At 41.3% G+C, this 18,230-nt stretch overlaps 1 long non-coding RNA gene across 2 annotated transcripts in view; it reads left to right on the top strand.

Moving 5' to 3' along the window:
- The first annotated feature begins 10,953 nt into the window (after positions 1–10,953).
- LOC111769284 (uncharacterized) overlaps positions 10,954–18,230 on the top strand; it is a 32,768-nt gene continuing 25,491 nt past the window's right edge. Inside the window, exon 1 of one of the 2 annotated variants that reach the window (XR_002802166.2) lies at positions 10,954–11,239. This is a non-coding gene — a long non-coding RNA (uncharacterized lncRNA). The remainder of the gene's footprint in view (positions 11,240–18,230) is intronic. The other variant, XR_011429549.1, reaches the window with a different exon arrangement.

The following is an 18,230-nucleotide window of genomic DNA, read 5'->3' as shown; positions in this document are numbered from 1 at the left end:
TTGGCAAACACTTTGGAAGTAGATAGTTTCACAAAGGCATGGAAAACCGTAAATTTCAATTCCAAGTGCGATATAATTTCTAAACTTCACCGTTTTGTGTATATTAAGAACACTGGTGGTGTTGGAAAGTTCTAATTCTTGCCAGTTTTAACTCTTGGACCACTCCTGTATCCATGGGATTGTAGCAAGCAATATCCTAGAAGGAAAAATCCTAAAATCTTCTAAAGGTAGATGTGAAACAGTAATTAACTTAATCTCCTGTTAACATACAAGAATAATTTTTCTACCAGATACTTCTTGGGCTTTTTGCAGCTTTTCCTTCTTGACCATTTGCAGAGTACGATTAGAACAAGAAATCGCCAAAGCCAGGATGGAAGGAGAGGCAGGACCCAGGAGTGGTGGGGTGGAGGGTAAGCAGTGGTGTACAACTAGATCATTTTAGCATACTGGAATTACTCAAAGTCTAAAGAATACCATTATATGAGTGCGTGTATTTTAAAATAGCACTTCAAACTTTTTAAAGCACATTCAACATGCATTATGCATTTGTGTGCATTACTCACAAGATATTTTCATTCTCAGCTTAGAATTAAGAATCCTGAGATAGAGAAAGTAAGTGATTTGCCCAACGTCTTATATCTCCTCACTCAAAGATCTCGCCCCCATGTCAATATGTGCACTTATTTACTTTTGTCACTGGTTTCTATCAGTTTCCATTCCTGAAGTAAGAGGAGAGAGGAGAGAGAAATGCAGCCAGACTTGTTATTAGAATGAAATGGAATAACAAGTTAGTGATACTTGCAAAGCATTTTGCAAGCACATCCACATTAATAAACAACCAAGAAACTTGACCGCTATGCATTTTTTCAAAATAGACTGCATTTAACAATCAACTTTAAAATCTAGTAACCTTTGCTCTATGTATTGGAGGAAAAAAATCAAGCTTCATACCAACTTCCTAACTTGCACTTAGAGCCTACACTTTAGTATATTTTACCAAATAACATTATTCAACAGAGTTATGGCTTAGCGTTAAACAGAACTAAGGAAAAAGAATAACCTGAAAGTGTTCCACAGGTACATGAAACAGGTTAGGGGAATATTTTATTAAACATGTTTTCATGGAGGGATCCAATAGCGTGCAATTATTTTGTAATTACCTTTCAGCCCCTCGCTATGTAATTATTCATTTGGTTATATGTGCTTTACAAATTAGCACCCCCAAAGATCTGAAAAAAAAAATTACACAGAACATGGTGATTATCCTTAGAGTTACATGGTTTCTCAAAGGGTAATTGCCATTTAATTTCCTAGGTCTGAATTCCTATCATGACCTCATGGTAATCACGTACTTACAGAGTGACTTGCTTGGCTGTTGGGGCCTCAAAATATTGTGCATGGCTAAAGCATGAGAAAGCACTTCGGAACAGGTGCAAATCCAAAATGGTGAGTGCTGTGTGTTCGTATATGCTTCTGCCTATACGGGGCTCCCATTAGATATTGTTGAATGCATGTGTGTGTGTGCACATGCACGTGTGTGTGTAAACATAGACCTCCAGTTTCCTTAGGTCTCCCAAAGGCTGACCAGTTCATGGAGTGAAGAAGCCTTTTACCCAATCAAGAGTCACTTCCGTTTAAAAAGCCACACACATTGTTATATTGATTAGATCGTCAAGGGAAGAGAAATATAAATGTCTCACCTTCCTTTTAAAATCAAGAACAACAAAAGTAAAAACGTCTTTCACTAAATTCAAGAGGTAAAAGCACATAGTTTGGGAAGGAGATCAAGAAGGATACGGGAGACTGCCGGAGGTCTTGAAACGTCAGAGAGTAGTGTGTTTAATATGAAGTCAGCCCTGAATGTACAGGCATTATAAAAGGATATGGTTTCCGGAGGGGGCACAGGAATCTACCACTTGAGCCCAAAGTGCTGAAGCCAACTCCTGCCGGATTTCGAGAACTGATTGTTTAATATTCAGGAATCCTGTGAACAGTTCGTTAAACCACTGGAATCTTGAAATCCGCTATGGCGGGAGTATTTACACCGTGGAAAGTGGCAAACACTACAAGCCAGGGCTTTTTTCTCCTCCAGAGAGCCAATTTCCTACCATACCACCAAGTTCAAATATCATTAAAGGAACACTTTAAGAAAAAGCCAAGTTTTCTAATAATTCCTATAGGACAGGTATCTCCCTACTCACCAATTCTTAGACTTTAATGCTTCCTCTAAATGACTCCAAGTCTAGTTTCTGGTTTTTCCTTTTTTCTCTAGGCTCTTCAACTCCCTCAAAGACTATTATACCTGAACACCAATTTTTAGGAAAACCATATTTGAATATTAATAGTTAAGAATACAATATTTGAATCTGAACCCAGATTAGACAACTTGGGTTTGAATCCACAAGCCTGTATTGACCAGATGTGTGACTTGAACATACTCACCTCTTCAGTCTTCCATTTTGCCATTTGTGAAAGGTGCATAACAGTTCCTACCTAATGGAGTTGTTGTGGGAATAATGAGATCTTCCTTATAGATTTGTTGTAGGGATTAAATGGGTTATTATATGTAAAGCATTTGGAACTCTGGCCATAGAAAGCCCCATGCATGTATTTATGATTGGGAAGATTATCATGTGTACCCAGCACACTGTAGACAATAAATGGTAATTGTTTCTATTCTTTTTTTTCGCAGTTCTGTTATTAGACAGAATTGGTATTTAGGTTAAACATCTTTTTCTTTAGGGGTGGAAGGCTGATGTCTGCTGGGTCACAACCTGGCCATTTAGAGAGTTCCTGTTGTCACTTCTGATGCCATTTTCTGGGAGCAGAACTTTAGCTCTGAAAATGATCAAGCCCAGAGTGAGCCAGGACACCCACAACCTGCGGAAGGAGGCAGGGCAAGGACAACCAGGTGACCCATCCCTTCTTTGAACTGATAGAACTTTTGCCTGTAACACTCAGTGTATAAGAACTGCATGACTTTATTCTGTATTCCCTCGGGATTTTATTTGAGTATAGGGTACCATGGTGATAACATTTTTTGCTTTTCGCTCTTTTGTGGTTGGGCTGGGAGGGGTGGAAGGAAGTAAGGGTAGTTCTGCCCCCACCTCTTCTCAGCTGCTTCTCTACTCTCTTCCTGTAATAGTGGTTCTGTATTCATAACACTGATTACAGAGAAGCCCAAGAGATGGGATGGAACCTGTGGGACCCATTCCATGGGTACGTCAATGCCAACGGAAAAGGGAGAGAGGAGGTGTCTCCCTGGCTCTTAGCCCTCGGGACAGAGTTAACTTCACATTTCAATTCTTGGCCTCTATGGACTAAATCCTCCGCGGCCTCTGGGAGAAGCCTTTTCCTCCGAAGCTCCATCTCATTAATAGAGGAATTCTTAGCTCTGAAACATACAGTACGTCTCAGCAGGTGTGCAAATCGTCCATTAGGCTCCACAAGTGAAAACACATTCACCAACAGGGCTATGTGACTGTAGGAGCAAGAGCCCTGACTGCACGTTTTGTATATGGTAATGTAGTGTATGGTTTTCATTTGGCTTCTCCAAAATCTCTAAAATCATGCTGAAACAATGGTCCATCAATAATTTCTCTGTTTAATTGTGATGTTCTTTTAGATTACAGAATTTATGCAAAAATAACACTGGTCCCTCAAATCTCAATTACCCACAAGAGTCAGGAAGCACAGGGGAACCCTCTGTTCTCCAGAATTCCACGTTGGTTGTATGGGGGTTTTTGTTTTTTGCTTTTTTGCCTGTAATCTCTTAAAACTATCTTTACTTATTTCAATGCGAATAATGTCAATCTGCTGTGATGACCAATTGATTACGAAAAAGAAGGAGGAGAAGGCAGAAGAGGAAAATAATCATGGCTAACCACCATTGGGAGCTTAGCATGTGTGAGAATCCATGCTAAGTAGTTTATATGCATGACTTCATGAATATGCATAACAACCTGTACACACACTATTATTACCCCTGTTTTACAGAAGAAGTTGAGTCCTAGAGAGGAGAATAAACTTGCACAAGGTCACGCAGATAGTCAGTGGTATAGGATTCAAAGGCCCTCTGACCTGAAGGCTTTATGTTTAACCATTGGACTTTATATTCTTTTTTGTTTGTTTGTTTTTATTTTTGTCTTTGTTCTTGTGAGGAAGACTGGCCCTGAGCTAACGTCTATGCCAATCTTCCTCTATTTTGTAGGTGGGCTACCACCACAGCATGGCTTGATGAGCGGTGTAGGTCCGCACCCGGGCCCCTGAAGAGGAGTCTGCAAACTTAACTATGCCATTGGGCTGGCCCAGGCTTTATATTCTCAAGCATTTTGGATTCTGGGGTTGAAATGAAGGAAAACATGTTTACAAGTTGGCATAATTAAATATATGGCAACATGTTAATCAGCTATCTGGAAAAAAACAACCACCCTGATTTTTAGTGTTTGCCTATTTCCATGGTGTCAATATTTCCACTGTGGTTGATTTCAAGCTGCCAATGGTTTAACACCCAGCTTTCCAAATTCCAGCACATCTCTGACTGAATACGTGATAGAAGTGGGGCACATGTGGGTTTAGGAGACTTGGGTTCTGGGCTCTAGCACCTCTTTCCTTACATGCTGCTGTAGCAAGACTCAATCTTTTTGACCTTCAATTTCCTCCCTCATCTGTAAAACAAAAGTTGAAGGAATAAATTGCCTTCACATTATTTTTTAAAGCCTTAAGAAGTGTCTGTATAATGTGACTTGACATTTTGGAAAGTATAGTATGTTTTTTGGAATATAAAAAGGGGGAATCTGTTAGTCACTAAAAAGGTCACTCCTGAGAAGAAACATTCACTTTCAAAGTTAATGAAATTCACTAAGTACAATCATCTATTCTCCTTCCCACCCCTTTATCTTGTCTGAGCTCTTCTTGAACTTGCTTTCTTATTGGGTAACAGTTGGAACAGAGACAATCAAAGTCACTTTGCAATTTCACCTTGGAAGTATTTTGATTTTCTAAGGCAAAAGTTCTTAAGCTACGATATTTAATACAATTAGTTTCCTTTGTAATCCTATTTATTGTATTGCATATGCATATAAAAGCATTACTGAGAAGTGATCCATAAACCTCACAAGACTGCCAGAGGATGCGTGGAAAAAAAAAAATGGATGTGCACATATCAAAGTGAAGTTTCCAGAGGGCTTAGGAACAGAAGCTTTTTCCTTATCCATGCGGGAGAGGGCAGATTCCTAGCAAAGACATGAAAAGCCACCACTTTCATGGGCCTGGCTCTCCAAAATGCAAAGGAAAATAAAATGTGTGCCTTATTTTTCTGAATAAACACCTAAAATTAACTGAAATTTACAAACCATTAAATACAGATGAGGTTTTGATTGACTTTCCTACAGCATGTCATCCGTTTTTCCAACCCCTCCTTTTTTTTATTCTTGGCTACATAGGCTTTAAGTGAATATTTATAGTTGAGTATTAGCATTCTTTGGGTCATGGGGAAGCACGTTATTTCAGGATAATTTACAGTGAAAGAGAAGCTTGATGTTCTCATGTTGGAAACTTGGATATCTCGAAGCTGTCTTCTCTAGCAGGAGATGTCCTTCGGCATCCCCTCATCCCTTTCACAAATACTGAAGACATACCACTTGCCAGGGAGTGTGAGGGCCCTGGGGCCATCAAGACAAACGAGTCATGCCCCTGCCCTCAAAGAGCTCTTAAGTCCACTGAGGAAGACACAAAAAGTCACAACACAAGGTGGCTAGTGCTGTAAGAGAGGAAGGAACAAGGAGCTGTGGGAGAGTATGACTACCACAGGTGGCTAGACTGTCCCTGATTACAGAGGACATGTGGGTATATCACAGCTATATAGATTTTCTCTGTTGAAATCATTTTTAATTGATTTGTACAGAATTTTAACAGTACAGATAGATAACTTTAAGGACTCGTTTATTTTTTCATTCTTGTTTTCAACTAAAATATATGCAGTATATCTGAATTTCCAACCACAAATTCACATGTGCAAAAAGGAATACATTGCATATTTAATCAGTAGTTCTCAATCTTGGGTACATGGTAGAATTAATGACCTGGGGACACTTTTTAAAAATCCCATTGCTTGGGCCACTTTTCCTTTGTTGGTGTCAACGAAAATAATCCATAACCAATCTGTAAATGAAAATTTGGGTGAGTTTATTCTGAGCTGAAATCTGAGGACCGTGGCCCAGGGCCATTCTTCCCAAAGGAAGAAAGGGCACCAAAGAAATGAGGTGTACAGAGTGGTTATATACCCCCAAAGAGGGTGCTTTACATATGATTGAAATGTCCCTCCCACAATAGTCACAAGGTTGCCCTGTTGGCACAGCGCAGGTAGTCGGTCTGCTATCTTGGTGGGCGTAGCAGGAGGCAAGTCTATTGTCTCAAGCTGGGCGGTCACAGGTGAGCGCAGCAATCAGTTTCTACCCTAAGGAAAGATACTTAATCCGTAAGGAGATGCCAACGTTGGGAGGGGCAGGGAAGTTGCACCTTTACCTCAAGGGCCTTTGTTCTTGCCGTAGGGAAAATCTAAAGCAGATATACAATGCATGCTCAACGGCCACAGTCAGGCCCTTTTGGAAAGACAAGGTCAGGCCGAATTAGGTTTATACCAAATGGCTTCCTCATATTCTCCAATATATCCTATTGCTTGCCAATTTTATTTGTCATTGGCAAGGACGTGAGAGAAGATGTGAGCAATGATGGGGTGCCCTTGAGGAGGGTGAGAGATGTTGCTAGATTCTCTCCTGCCCCAGTCACCCACACCGACCACCCACATTTGTGGCACGTGCTGGCTTTAACGGGGGCGAAGCTGAGCCTTAGCTATCCCACTGGGAGGTCAGCACCGAGGGCACAGACCTGCCGTATGATGAAGAAGGAGCCTCTCTAGAAGGCCTCTTTGGCCCTCAGAAATGATTTCCCACCTGGAGAGTTGGGGCCTGAAACTCCCCAATTAGATAGCCACAGCTTTTCTGGAAGCTTAATTTTCTTCAAAAATATAAGTGCCTCTGAGGAATTACAATAACACTTAGTGGTTATTTGTGTTATTTGGGGCTCATTTCCTGATAGCAGGGTTTGTTTTGTTTTCTTTTGTTTTTTCGCCCCAAAGCCCCCCAGTGCGTGGTTGTATAGCCTAGTTGTAAGTCCTTCTAGTTCTTCTGTGGGAACTGCCGCCACAGCATGGCAACTGACAGACGAGTGGTGTGGTTCCACAACTGGGAAAATCACCCAGGCCACCCGAAGCAGTGAGAGTGCTGAACTTTATCCACTAGGCCATCAGGGCTGGCACTCCTGATGGCAGGTTTGGAAAGAAGGTAGCAAGGTGAATTCAGGAGACTTGGATTCTCTGTTGAGAGCTGAACAAGGTGCAGAAAGAGGAGGCCCATCTTCGGTTCTCTCCTGGCATCCCTCAGCATGGCCTACAGCTCACTCCTACCAGCTCTTGCCTCAAGGTAGAATCAGTCCTTTATTTAAATGTCACTAACACTCATAGTAATTTTGTAATTGCATGCGTGATGCTCCTTCATCTAGTTTTGACCTCTCTGTTAGCTATCCAAAAACTTCCTCTTTGGAGCAGGATTCACGTCAAGAGAACCAAATAAGAAGCAACTAGAAAAATAAAATTCATAAGACACAAATGGGGGCAAAAATGGCTGAATCCTTACAAAGTGACTAGCATAAGGCAATGGGGTAATCCTCTGCATGCTATTCATACAATAGGTATGTGTCCCTCTGGCTCAGAATCATAAACGCCTGTCCTCAGAGAGGCTGGTCATGGCTTGTTCTGTAGAGGACTTAGCACATTCTGAGTGCTCTGTAAATGTCGAGGATACGAGATTAACTTCAGAGGACGTTTCCTCAGAGGAAGGTGCTATGCAAATACTAGTATTGTTATTCTTTGAGTACAAATTTATAATTGACTTTCTGTTAAACATTGCAGCAAGCTAAATTAATTCAGTATGATTACAGTCATTAAACAAATGCCTAGTGATGATGGCTTTCTTATTTCAGCATTCCTCAAACCAGTGGGGATTACCATATAAGGCTTTTGCTCCATTGTCAGATTAATGAGATGCACAACCTGTGTTTCGCAATAGAACACGCACACTGCATTACAGCAACTGGACCGTGATTGAAGGCTGCTGCTGGACTAATTTACCTTCAAGTTTTTCCTATTGCTCTTGCCGTCCTGCAGGGTACAATTTACTAGTTCATTACAGCATACAAGTAGCTTAAGGCAATTTCTACCTGTTACAGAAAAGAAGTGTGCTTTTAAAACCAAAACAAGGGCAGGAATTCTCCCCCAATTATTCTTCTGATGCTGAAACTAACCAAAAGGATAGGGACAGTGATGATTTTAAGCTGTTCTCCCACTGGAACGGTCACTCCTAGAATTACCTTTCATCTTAGCAAGCAGGACAGAAACAGTTAAGTCCTGAAGGCTGTGAGTTAAGAACTCTGCCAGAGAGAGATGCCATGGAAGATGTCCCTGCCAGGTGTGGGCTGTCACTGCCAGGTGTGGGTGGAGAAAGGCTGCCCTCCTTAAGCCACGCATTACAGTCAAGGTCATCTGTCTGGTGCCACCTTAGAAACTGGCCTGATTCTGTAGAGGACATTGAATGATAACACCCAGCCAGTCAGCTGACTGCTGTGTCATAGCTGCTGCCTTCTGCATTATCGCAACTGCCGGAGCTCCTGCTCCTGCAGTTTCCTAGTCGCAACGCGGCAAAGCCATGGCATACAACTAGGCACCAAGCGACCGAGTTTTAAAGTGTTATTTTCCTGCTGCTACTTAGCATCTCTCACATGAGGAGTATTTACCTTTGTTTAGCCAGGAGCAGAGAAGCAGTCTGAATGTACACGATGGCTTCTAACTTGGCAGCGTGAATTTTCAGCCGAACAGGTACTGCTCAGAGCCTGGTAGCCAAACTGCCTCTTGGGGAGCACGGCTGCTTCCCACCACCTGTGGGAATAGTTTGCGGGCTTCTTATGCCTCGCTGCTATACCTGCAGGAATAGAGGCTAGGACAAAGGAGACGATGCTTGCCGTGGTGTGTCTGGCTGGGGCCTGTGCAGGCATCTCCACCGAACTGACGCTGTGTGACTCTCCAAGCTCACAGTTAAGGCTGGTCACAGGGGCTGGCGCAGATCCCCACTCCTCACTTAGAACACGGTTTAACGGAGAAGCCAGACCCACTGACCTAAATGAATGCCAGTCCTCTCTGGATGCGGGGACAGCTGTCGACTAGCAGTGACACAACTAGCCATCAAGTGGAGAATCATTGCGACTGCAGTCTGGGTGCAGATGGAGCCTGGGAGAATGACAGTCTCATTTCGGTCATCCGATGGCTTCTTATTTTCCTAAATAACCGTGCTCGCTAAGTATACAGTTGTCTGGATTAGTCTGCCTTGCATGCAGTCTTCATCTGCTCTGGTTGGAAATCAGGGTGCCAGGCAAGCCAGCTTTAGGACTGGCTCCTTTCTGCGTGATGCTATACAACTAGGATGGGTCACACTGACAACAAAGAAGGAAGCAGAGAGCATCACTTTATCTCCTCTTGCCATGTCAGTGGAACATAACTCTTCTTCGCAATGATGCCCTCGTGTGTGTGTCTGTGTGTGTGTGTGTTTTAATTCATCTAATCGAAGAGCCTAACAGATATCATCATGGATGTGGTTTTTAATGATTTGGAAAAAAAGACAGCCTGTGGAGACAGCGATTGGAGACAGCAGCACATTTAGGTTCTTGCCAATTCAAAATACTTTGGTTTGTGAAGCCGAGCCCTAAGGGACAGGCTCGGTAACTGAGAAAGAGATCGTAGATAAAGAAATAAAAATGACAAGCGTAATGGAGGCTCTGCGAAAGGACTGTCAGAGCATCAGTTCATGGATGGCAATTTCGCCAGGCTGAGATTGAATAATTCATAGGTTGAAATTACCCTGCTTTCACCTTTCCATTTAAACCGGCATGATCTGAATCTCTAATAAATTTTCAAGATAAAGTAAAATGCCAATTTGAATCTGAAGAGCTTTTAAAACCAGATGCTGCATCCCTGAATCTTTCGGGATCTTTCACAATTATCCTGTGAGGACTGCACTTCATCACGAAGCACCATTACCAGGGAAAATTACTGTGATTACAATAGCAACAATAGAATACCATCAAATGATCTCTAATTTACCTAATTTGCTAAGACTGACTGTGTGGTTTTAATGCCCATTGTATGTCACCATGCCTGGCACCCGTGGATCCATCTCCTACCGGAAAAAAAGTGAGGCAGTGTGTGTAATACCTTAACTCCAAAAGCCTAGCAAAGAACGTTCTCCTAGTTACAATGTCTCTTATGTTTGGTTTGCATTTTCGCATCTTTGTTTTTTCCAATGCCTTTACCCCAAATGCCTGTTTGGGGGGAAATGGTGAGCCTATTGTGGATTTCGGGTTCTTTGGTCCAGGAGAGCATAGACTTGTTTATTTATGCATCCTCTTTCTTTTAATGTATACAAGCGTGTGTTTACGAGAAGGGAGGAAAGGTTCTGTTCCCGGAGAGTAGTTTAAAAATGCAGCCAAGATGAAGTGTGTGTATTTGTCTGTTCTTTGAAACCCCTGTCTGCTTCCAGGTTAGAGATCTTTTCAGGGAATTCTAATCCTGGTCTGATGTGTTAAAAACCTCTCAGACTGAAAAGAAGCTTAAGAGACACATTCGGTAATAACTCTGTGCAGCTTTTATTAAAAGTGTGTATGTTCGATGGAGTGATTAAATGAAGCCTCGGTACCACTTTCGTTGCAGTTGTGTCTCCTCGCTCTCTAGTAGAAGTCTAACCTAAAAAGAACTTTTTCTCCGACAGGCTGCATGGTTCATCTGAGGGGAACGGTGGCACCCTGAGAGAGTGGCATGGTTCATAAAGCCTCACTGGAGAACAGACTGGAATCATTTCATGGGTACAGTGTCTTCTGGAATCTTACTCTCAGTGGCATGGAGACAGTCCGTGGGTTCCTGCTAGTCAAGTGACTTAAGTCTGAATATCTAAAGTTTGAATATCTAAAGCAGGGTTTCTGAGGGATGACAGTCCTTGGGGAGGAAGGTCAGTTTGAAACATACGTGTCTAATATTGTGAGTTTTTTGCTTAAGACACTGCGCTCTGATATGTTTCTTAATCTTTTATCACGGCTTTACCCTCCCGCACCCCACAAACACCTCTGTCAGAAGGAGGTAAGTTGTGTTTCTAGTCATTTGTATAATTGACTATGTTCTTCATTGTCTGGTTTTAGTGGGTATATGCTGTTTATGTTGTACTTTCTTTCCTTTTATTGTTATTTTCACTACCCTCGGGATAAGTAACAACTTTTTTCTCTGTGTTTTTTCTAAATACAAATCTAAATGTGGTATTTTAAAAATGATTTAAATATAGTTTTTGTTTTCTTTATCTAAATGCATTCAAGGTTTTAATGCTTTTCAAAGGAAAGGGGAAACAGTTTTACTTAGTAAATAGTTTGCTTAAAAATAGCAAGCAATTCACTAGATATCAGTTATGTTACCATATTGTTTTCTTTAGATAGCTCACATTTCTAATACTGAACCTATTATTCCTATCTTTCGAGAAAGAGGCTTGGCTGGTAGTGACAAAGGGCTTTTCACAAACCCACCCTGCCTATGTGCCAAAGTGTTTTCTTTTTCATTAAAAAAAATGGGCTTGATATTCTGCAAAGGGTTTTTAATTTCTCACATTTTAAAGCCCTTCAGTAGTCAAAGTTTGAGCAGGGTAATTAATCATTGAGCAAACTGGTTTGCATATCTGATATTTAAATAATACAGATATCCTAAAAATAATTAGAAATCATACTCTTGTTACTTTTTTGGGAGTCAGAAACTAATTGTATTCATTTGATAAAATAGCAAATTTGCAGTTAATCGTTTTATGATCCAAGTATTTATACTTTATATTCTTGGAAAATGAGGGGCTTGTTTTATTTTTTTTAGGCTGCAAGTGCCACTAACACTATCATATGTTAGTGCTTGATATTGAAATTTACTTGTTTTGCTACAAAAAAGATTCGCCATAGAGATCTGCTATCTTAAAAATCTTAAACTCCAGTATTTCCCTGAAATTAAAGTTTCTTTTCAAACTCTGCTTAAGTGATGAATGTAAATGAATCCAATATTTGAAAGTAAGTTCATTGGATAACTTCTAATGCATTATTGACTTTTCCACTATTTATGGATGTATCTTACTTAGAGTGCTTTAGATAAGCATAACAGGTGAAAAAGACCATAAGGATAACTACAATTGCAGGTAATTTGGAAAATAAAGAATCAACTGTGAAAGTATACTGTTGGGGTGAATTTGGATGCATCTCAGACAATCATGGCTTCACATTATTTTATAGCTTTTTTGTTTGTTTGGCGGCATGAGAAAGATAGGTAAAAAATTATCCCCTCCCTTCTTCCTCCTAACTTCCAATCACTGAGGAGCATCAGCTGTAGTGACAAAGGGTGATTTAAAATTTAAACACCCGGAACCACACTCATGGAATCCACAAAAAGGCCTCCTGCTTTAAGATAGAATGTGTGCATTTTATCACTTAATCATTGCAGTCTTTTCTGGACGTGAGTACATTTTAGATTTCATCTCATTATTAAGGTCCAGCTTAGAGCAAAAATAAAAAACCCAAAACTCTTCAGAGACAATATGTATTAATCTCTACTTATTAATATTAATCTCTAACTAGTTAGTTAACAAATACTGTGGTGAATAGATGCATTTCTCATAGTGTCAAATAGAATATTCATAGTTGATGCGAGATTTCTCTACTTAACATATGTTACAAGAACAATGGCATAGTATATGTCCCCTAAGTTTTAGGTGTGTAGTAATGAAACATGCCTTTATCAAGTACCAATATTTGTGCTACACTAGGCTGCCAAAGAGAAAAAGGCAGGTGAGACAAAAGAAACAGGTAAAAATAAAAGAAACCACTCTCATTATTCAGTGAGCTTTTTTAAAAAATGATCAAAAAAATGATCAAAAAAAGGTTGACATCTTGTGTCTGTGTACCTTTTTTTTTCTGGTGAGGAAGATTGGCCTTTAGCTAACACCTGTTGCCAATCTTCCTCTTTTTGCCTGAGGAAGATTGTCCCTGAGCTAACATCTGTGCCAATCTTCTTCCACTTTGTATGTGGGACACCACCACAGCATGGCTTGATGAGCGGTGTGTAGGTCCATGCCTGGGATCTGAACTGCAACCTGGGGCTGCTAAAGCTGAGGGTGTGAACTTAACCACTATGCCACTGGGCCAGCCTCTGTGTACCATTTTTTAAAAGAACCTCTTCTCTTTAATAAACGAATCTTTCCAACATGTTATGAAAATTTACTAACACACAGAAAAGTTGTGAACACCCAAATACCAACCACCTAGACTCTATAAATAACATTTTACTGTACTTGCTTCATCACACATATATCCAGCTATCCACCCCTCTGTTCATCCATCAATCCATCGTATTATTTTGATGCATTTCAAAGTAAGTTACAGACATCAGTACACTTTACTCCTATGGATATCCCTGCGGAAGTGTTTAACTAGAATTCGAGGTTCATTTATAGTGCTTTCCTTTAAGTAAAACTTTTATGAAATGAAGAAAGAATTTTGAAAAACAATGTACTGTATTTCTTACGAGGCATTAGCTATTTCTTTAACATGCTGAGGGGGTTAGATGCAAACCCTCATGATCCTATGTTTTAACTTGGAATGTAAATCCCACATTTATGGTGGAGAGAAATGGGCCCTTCCCCGTCCCAGGAGAGCCTTCACCCACCACACCCGGGGACCACTGGTCACTCAGCATCAGTACTGGGATGGACGATGTGTCAGGGCGTACATAATTAATTCCCAGGGTCTATTTCTGGGCTTGGACCAGCTTTCCTTTGTCTGTCCTGCAAGCCCATGAAAAGTAACCCCATTGCTTCTTGAACAATCTCCAGTTCTTCTTCTACTTGGGTTCTTGTCTGCATCTTCCCTTTCCTCCTCTTCTCTTCCCAGTTGGCTTTCTCTTTTCCACTTTCTCCTGACTCCTAAATTTCTTTCAGAACAAGGGAACAAATCTCTTCATTTTTCAAGTCATTCTACTGCATGCAATTTCAGGGAAATAGTTACGAGAGGCAAAGGCAGGGAGTTAAAAAATCACAGGAACTCTTAAAGGGGTTAGTTTCTCTTGGTCTTAATAAAAATGAGTTAAGGATGGCCCTCTCAAGACCTCTTCACGAATTCATCTCTTGGATCCAGTCTTGTGGATGAGATTTAACTATTCCTTTCTTAACTGAACCCTACACTAAGCTTCTCTAAGATTTGTGTTGGTATGACTCCTGGAAATGAAAATAGACTCTATGCTTCCAAAATCTGCTAAGTTTCATTGTGGCTGCCAGTCACTAGCTCTGGTCCATAGCACTTCCATTCAGTAGCAGCACAAGGCCTGTTTTTGTTTTTGTTTAAGAATAGACAAGTTTAAATCCCACATATTAAAACTGACAAAAAGTTTCCGGGTATATGAAGCTACTTTTAAGTGTACATGCATTATATGAATACTTTACATCATTGACGTTACACATGTGTTAGCAACCAGTTATAAACCCGCATTCTTCTAGATGCACTGTCAATTATTAGTTTTGTAAAATTTAATCTTGTCTTCAAAAGCATCAGACTGCAAGCATAATAAAATATATTTCCATTATTTCAAGTGTCCACAAGTAAAGACAACACTAAATGTGAACACCCCTGAACATCCTATTCTTATCCTGTCCTTTCTCAATATAACATAAACAGTATAGTTTTACCAGAAAATTGCCCAAACCATAAACAGCATCCTGTCATAGCCAGTCTTCAAGACGGCCACCAATGATCCCTGCCTCCTGGGATTCACACCCCTGTGTAGTCTCCTCCCACACTGTATCAGCTTTGGTCAGTGTGGCCAATAGAACAAGGTAGAAGTGATGATATGTCACTTTTGAGATTAGATTATAAAAGACTGGCTTCTTGGACACTCTCTTGCTTATTCATTCTTCTCTCTCTCTCTCTCTACTCCCATCCCCCCCTTGGCTTCCTCTGGGGGCAGTAAGCTGCCACGTTGTGAGCAGCCCTATGGAGAGGTGCATGTAGTGGGGACACTGAGGCCTCCACCCAACAGCCAGTAAGGAACTGAGGCCAGCCGACATCCATCTGAGTGGATGGAGATTTGACTGGCACATCCTTCTCCCCATCACCAAGTCCAAACTTCAGTAACCTGTTGGTAGAGGGCATATCTCTATGACCTCATGGAGATGAGAAAATCACAAGGCCTATTTTTAAAGTTATGCCCTTGGCCCTCGTGGGGGAAATTCTCAAAGCTTGCTTCCTTAGGCTTTGGTCCACTTACACATGGCAGTCAATTTCTAGGTGGCTTCTCCCTCAGGCCATCTTTTTTCATTCAGTTCGGCATGCCTAAAGGTTTCACTAGATATTAAAGACATCATCAGATAGTCAAGGCTAGGTCTATCTTCACCTGGAATTCCATCAATTTGCCTATTTTTGTAAACTATTAATTGGTTATAATAGACTGGTTAAGAGGCTCTGTAGTAAGACAAACCTGGATTATAATCTGTGTTGCTACTTAACTAGCAACATTATTCTAGACCAAGTTACTGAATCATCTAAGCTTCATTTCTTCAAAACGTTGCTATAAGTATTGTTACATTCATATATCATAATATATAATTATATATATAATTTATAACGTATATTTTTTATTAGATATATAATGTATTTAGCATAATGCCTGGCACCTACTTGGTACTCACTATATATTGGTGTAATCATCATCATCATCATCACATCAACAGAAGGTGCCATCATCCTAGAACTCAACTGGCTCTCCATCAGTTGGGGCCATATATTAGATCCTAGCAGACCGCTTTCTCTTATAATGTCCAAATTGGCTTATCCTGATGGACTTCCCATTAAAGTCCCCCTTTTTTATGGTCTAAAGATGCCCCCAGCTTTCAGCTCGGTATGGAGCAGAAACAACCAGCAGAACTCAATGAATGGTTAAGCTCCTCTAGGTGTGTGTGCCAGGTTTTTCTCAGGTGTCCGCCATGCGACTACCTTCATTCTTCCAGAATTCTATATTATAAAATCAAATTGTGGGATAAGTACAAACATAATTAAAATTTAATTTTAACAAGAGCGGGAGGCAGCGGGTCTTTCTCTCTAGGAGGGTCAAAGAGTAGCATCATGGAAGATTAATTTTCTACCACCTCATCTCCTGATCCTTTTCATCTCACAAAACATAGCAAATGACTGAGGATATACCAGAGAAATACAGCCTTTAGTCCCAGGAAGAGGGGCTGCTGCCCTGGGCCTCACACTTTTGGGAGCTGCATTTCAGAGGGCCCTGCTCTGTCCCTCCACTGTCATTCCCTATCACAGCCCTCCCCATAGGACAAGAAGTCAGTGGGTCAGGGGACATGTCCACCCAGAGCCTGTGCTTTACCTCACTTCTAGAGCATGCTCCGGGTATCCTGGAGTCCTAAATTCCCACACACATGTCCCTGCGCCTCCAGGGTCTGTGTGGCTGAGGATGAACTGTGCTGCCAGTGTACGCAGTCCAAGGCCTGAGAGGTGGGTGGAGGAGGCTGTTGGGAAGTGGCCTCAGGAGGGCTGGAGTGTCCACATGTGTAGGAAAAGCCTTTCCTAATGCAAGAAAGAGGTGGGAGTGGGCGGAGGAGGGAGTCAGGCCAGAGGCTCCTGTTGTACTGTCATCACATTCTGGAAGGCAATGGCAGAGCAGAGGAGAATCCTAAGTTCAATTCTGGTCTTAGGAAGGTGTACTTGTCAAGGGAAGAGAGTAGAATTTAGTTTATTTAACAACATGTTGGGTTGATTTGGACCTTTTAAATATTTAGAGGTATGGTGTGGAGGCCTCTGTGTGTACTCTTTCCCAGGCCCTGCTAATGTTGGGTCGGGCCTGAGCCTGAGCTGGCTTTTGGAGGTCTCACTTCTTCAAAAACCCAATTGTTTGGTAGTTGTTGTATTAGAGGGCAAATGAGCCTTTACTGTTAGGACGAAGGAAAGAAGGCCGTACTCACTAAAATATAGGAAGCCCATTCTCCAGTTGAGGCTTTTAATCCAAAAATATTTTTAAAGTTAGTAAATTTTAAAAGCATGAATGTTCCATTTTGTATTTACATATATATATATATATATATATTTTTTTTTTTTAGTAAGATTAGCTCTGAGCTAACATCTGCTGCCAATCCTCCTCTTTTGGCTGAGGAAGACTGGCCCTGAGCTAACATCCATGCCCATCTTCCTCTACTCTATATGTGGGATGCCTGCCACAGCATGGCTTGCCAAGCGGTGCTGTGTCTGCACCCGGGATCCGGGCCGGGGAACCCTGGGCCGCTGAAGCAGAATGTGCGCACTTAACCGCTGCACCACTGGGCTGGCCCCTACATATGTTCTAACAAGCGAACATAGTTCTGTTATCTTAATCTCTAACTCTCTCTCTCTCCTGGCATATCAAAGAGGTAAACTGGTTTTTGTACTTGACCTAGCCAGAAAGCCAGCAGCCAGCTGAATTAGGTAGGCGACAATTAGGATTACCACATTGAAGGATACGGACCCAAAGGGGCCATTTTATTGAGCTACCTAAAGACATGCTCTCTCTTCCACTGTACTGAATTCAATACTCAGTACTGTATAGGTGACTTTGTAACAGAGAAGTGAAGAAATTAATACTCAATGGAAGGAGAGTCATTGTTTTATAAAATAAAACCTGGAGTAAATATGATAACTCTCCCAATTGAATTTCCACAAGAAAATTCAGGGGACTAAAAGAGAAAGAGACATAGGAAGTATGGAGAGGGCATGTGCCTGGGACTGTGCAGGTGCGACACACAGGAAATGGGAGACGTGTTGATGTCAATTAGCCCAGCAGAACAAAACACAGGGGCTAAGGTAAAAGAGTCTGGGGCCACACAGCTGGGATTGGCATCCTCATCTTGTTGCTTACTATCTATGTGACCTTCGATGAGTTTTTAACCTCTCTTTGTTTCTCAGTTTCCTCATACAGAAGGTAGGGATAATAGTGCCCTTCTCACAGGGTAGGAGTGAAGATTAACTGAGTTAATATTTGCCAAACACCTAGGAGAGTGGCTGGCCTGTAGCAGGTG

This window comes from Equus caballus, chromosome 20 (genome assembly GCF_041296265.1).
Source record: "Equus caballus isolate H_3958 breed thoroughbred chromosome 20, TB-T2T, whole genome shotgun sequence".
Taxonomy (NCBI): domain Eukaryota; kingdom Metazoa; phylum Chordata; class Mammalia; order Perissodactyla; family Equidae; genus Equus; species Equus caballus.
The sequence above is the reverse complement of the archived record's forward strand: the minus strand, read 5'-3'. Positions and strand labels throughout refer to the sequence as shown.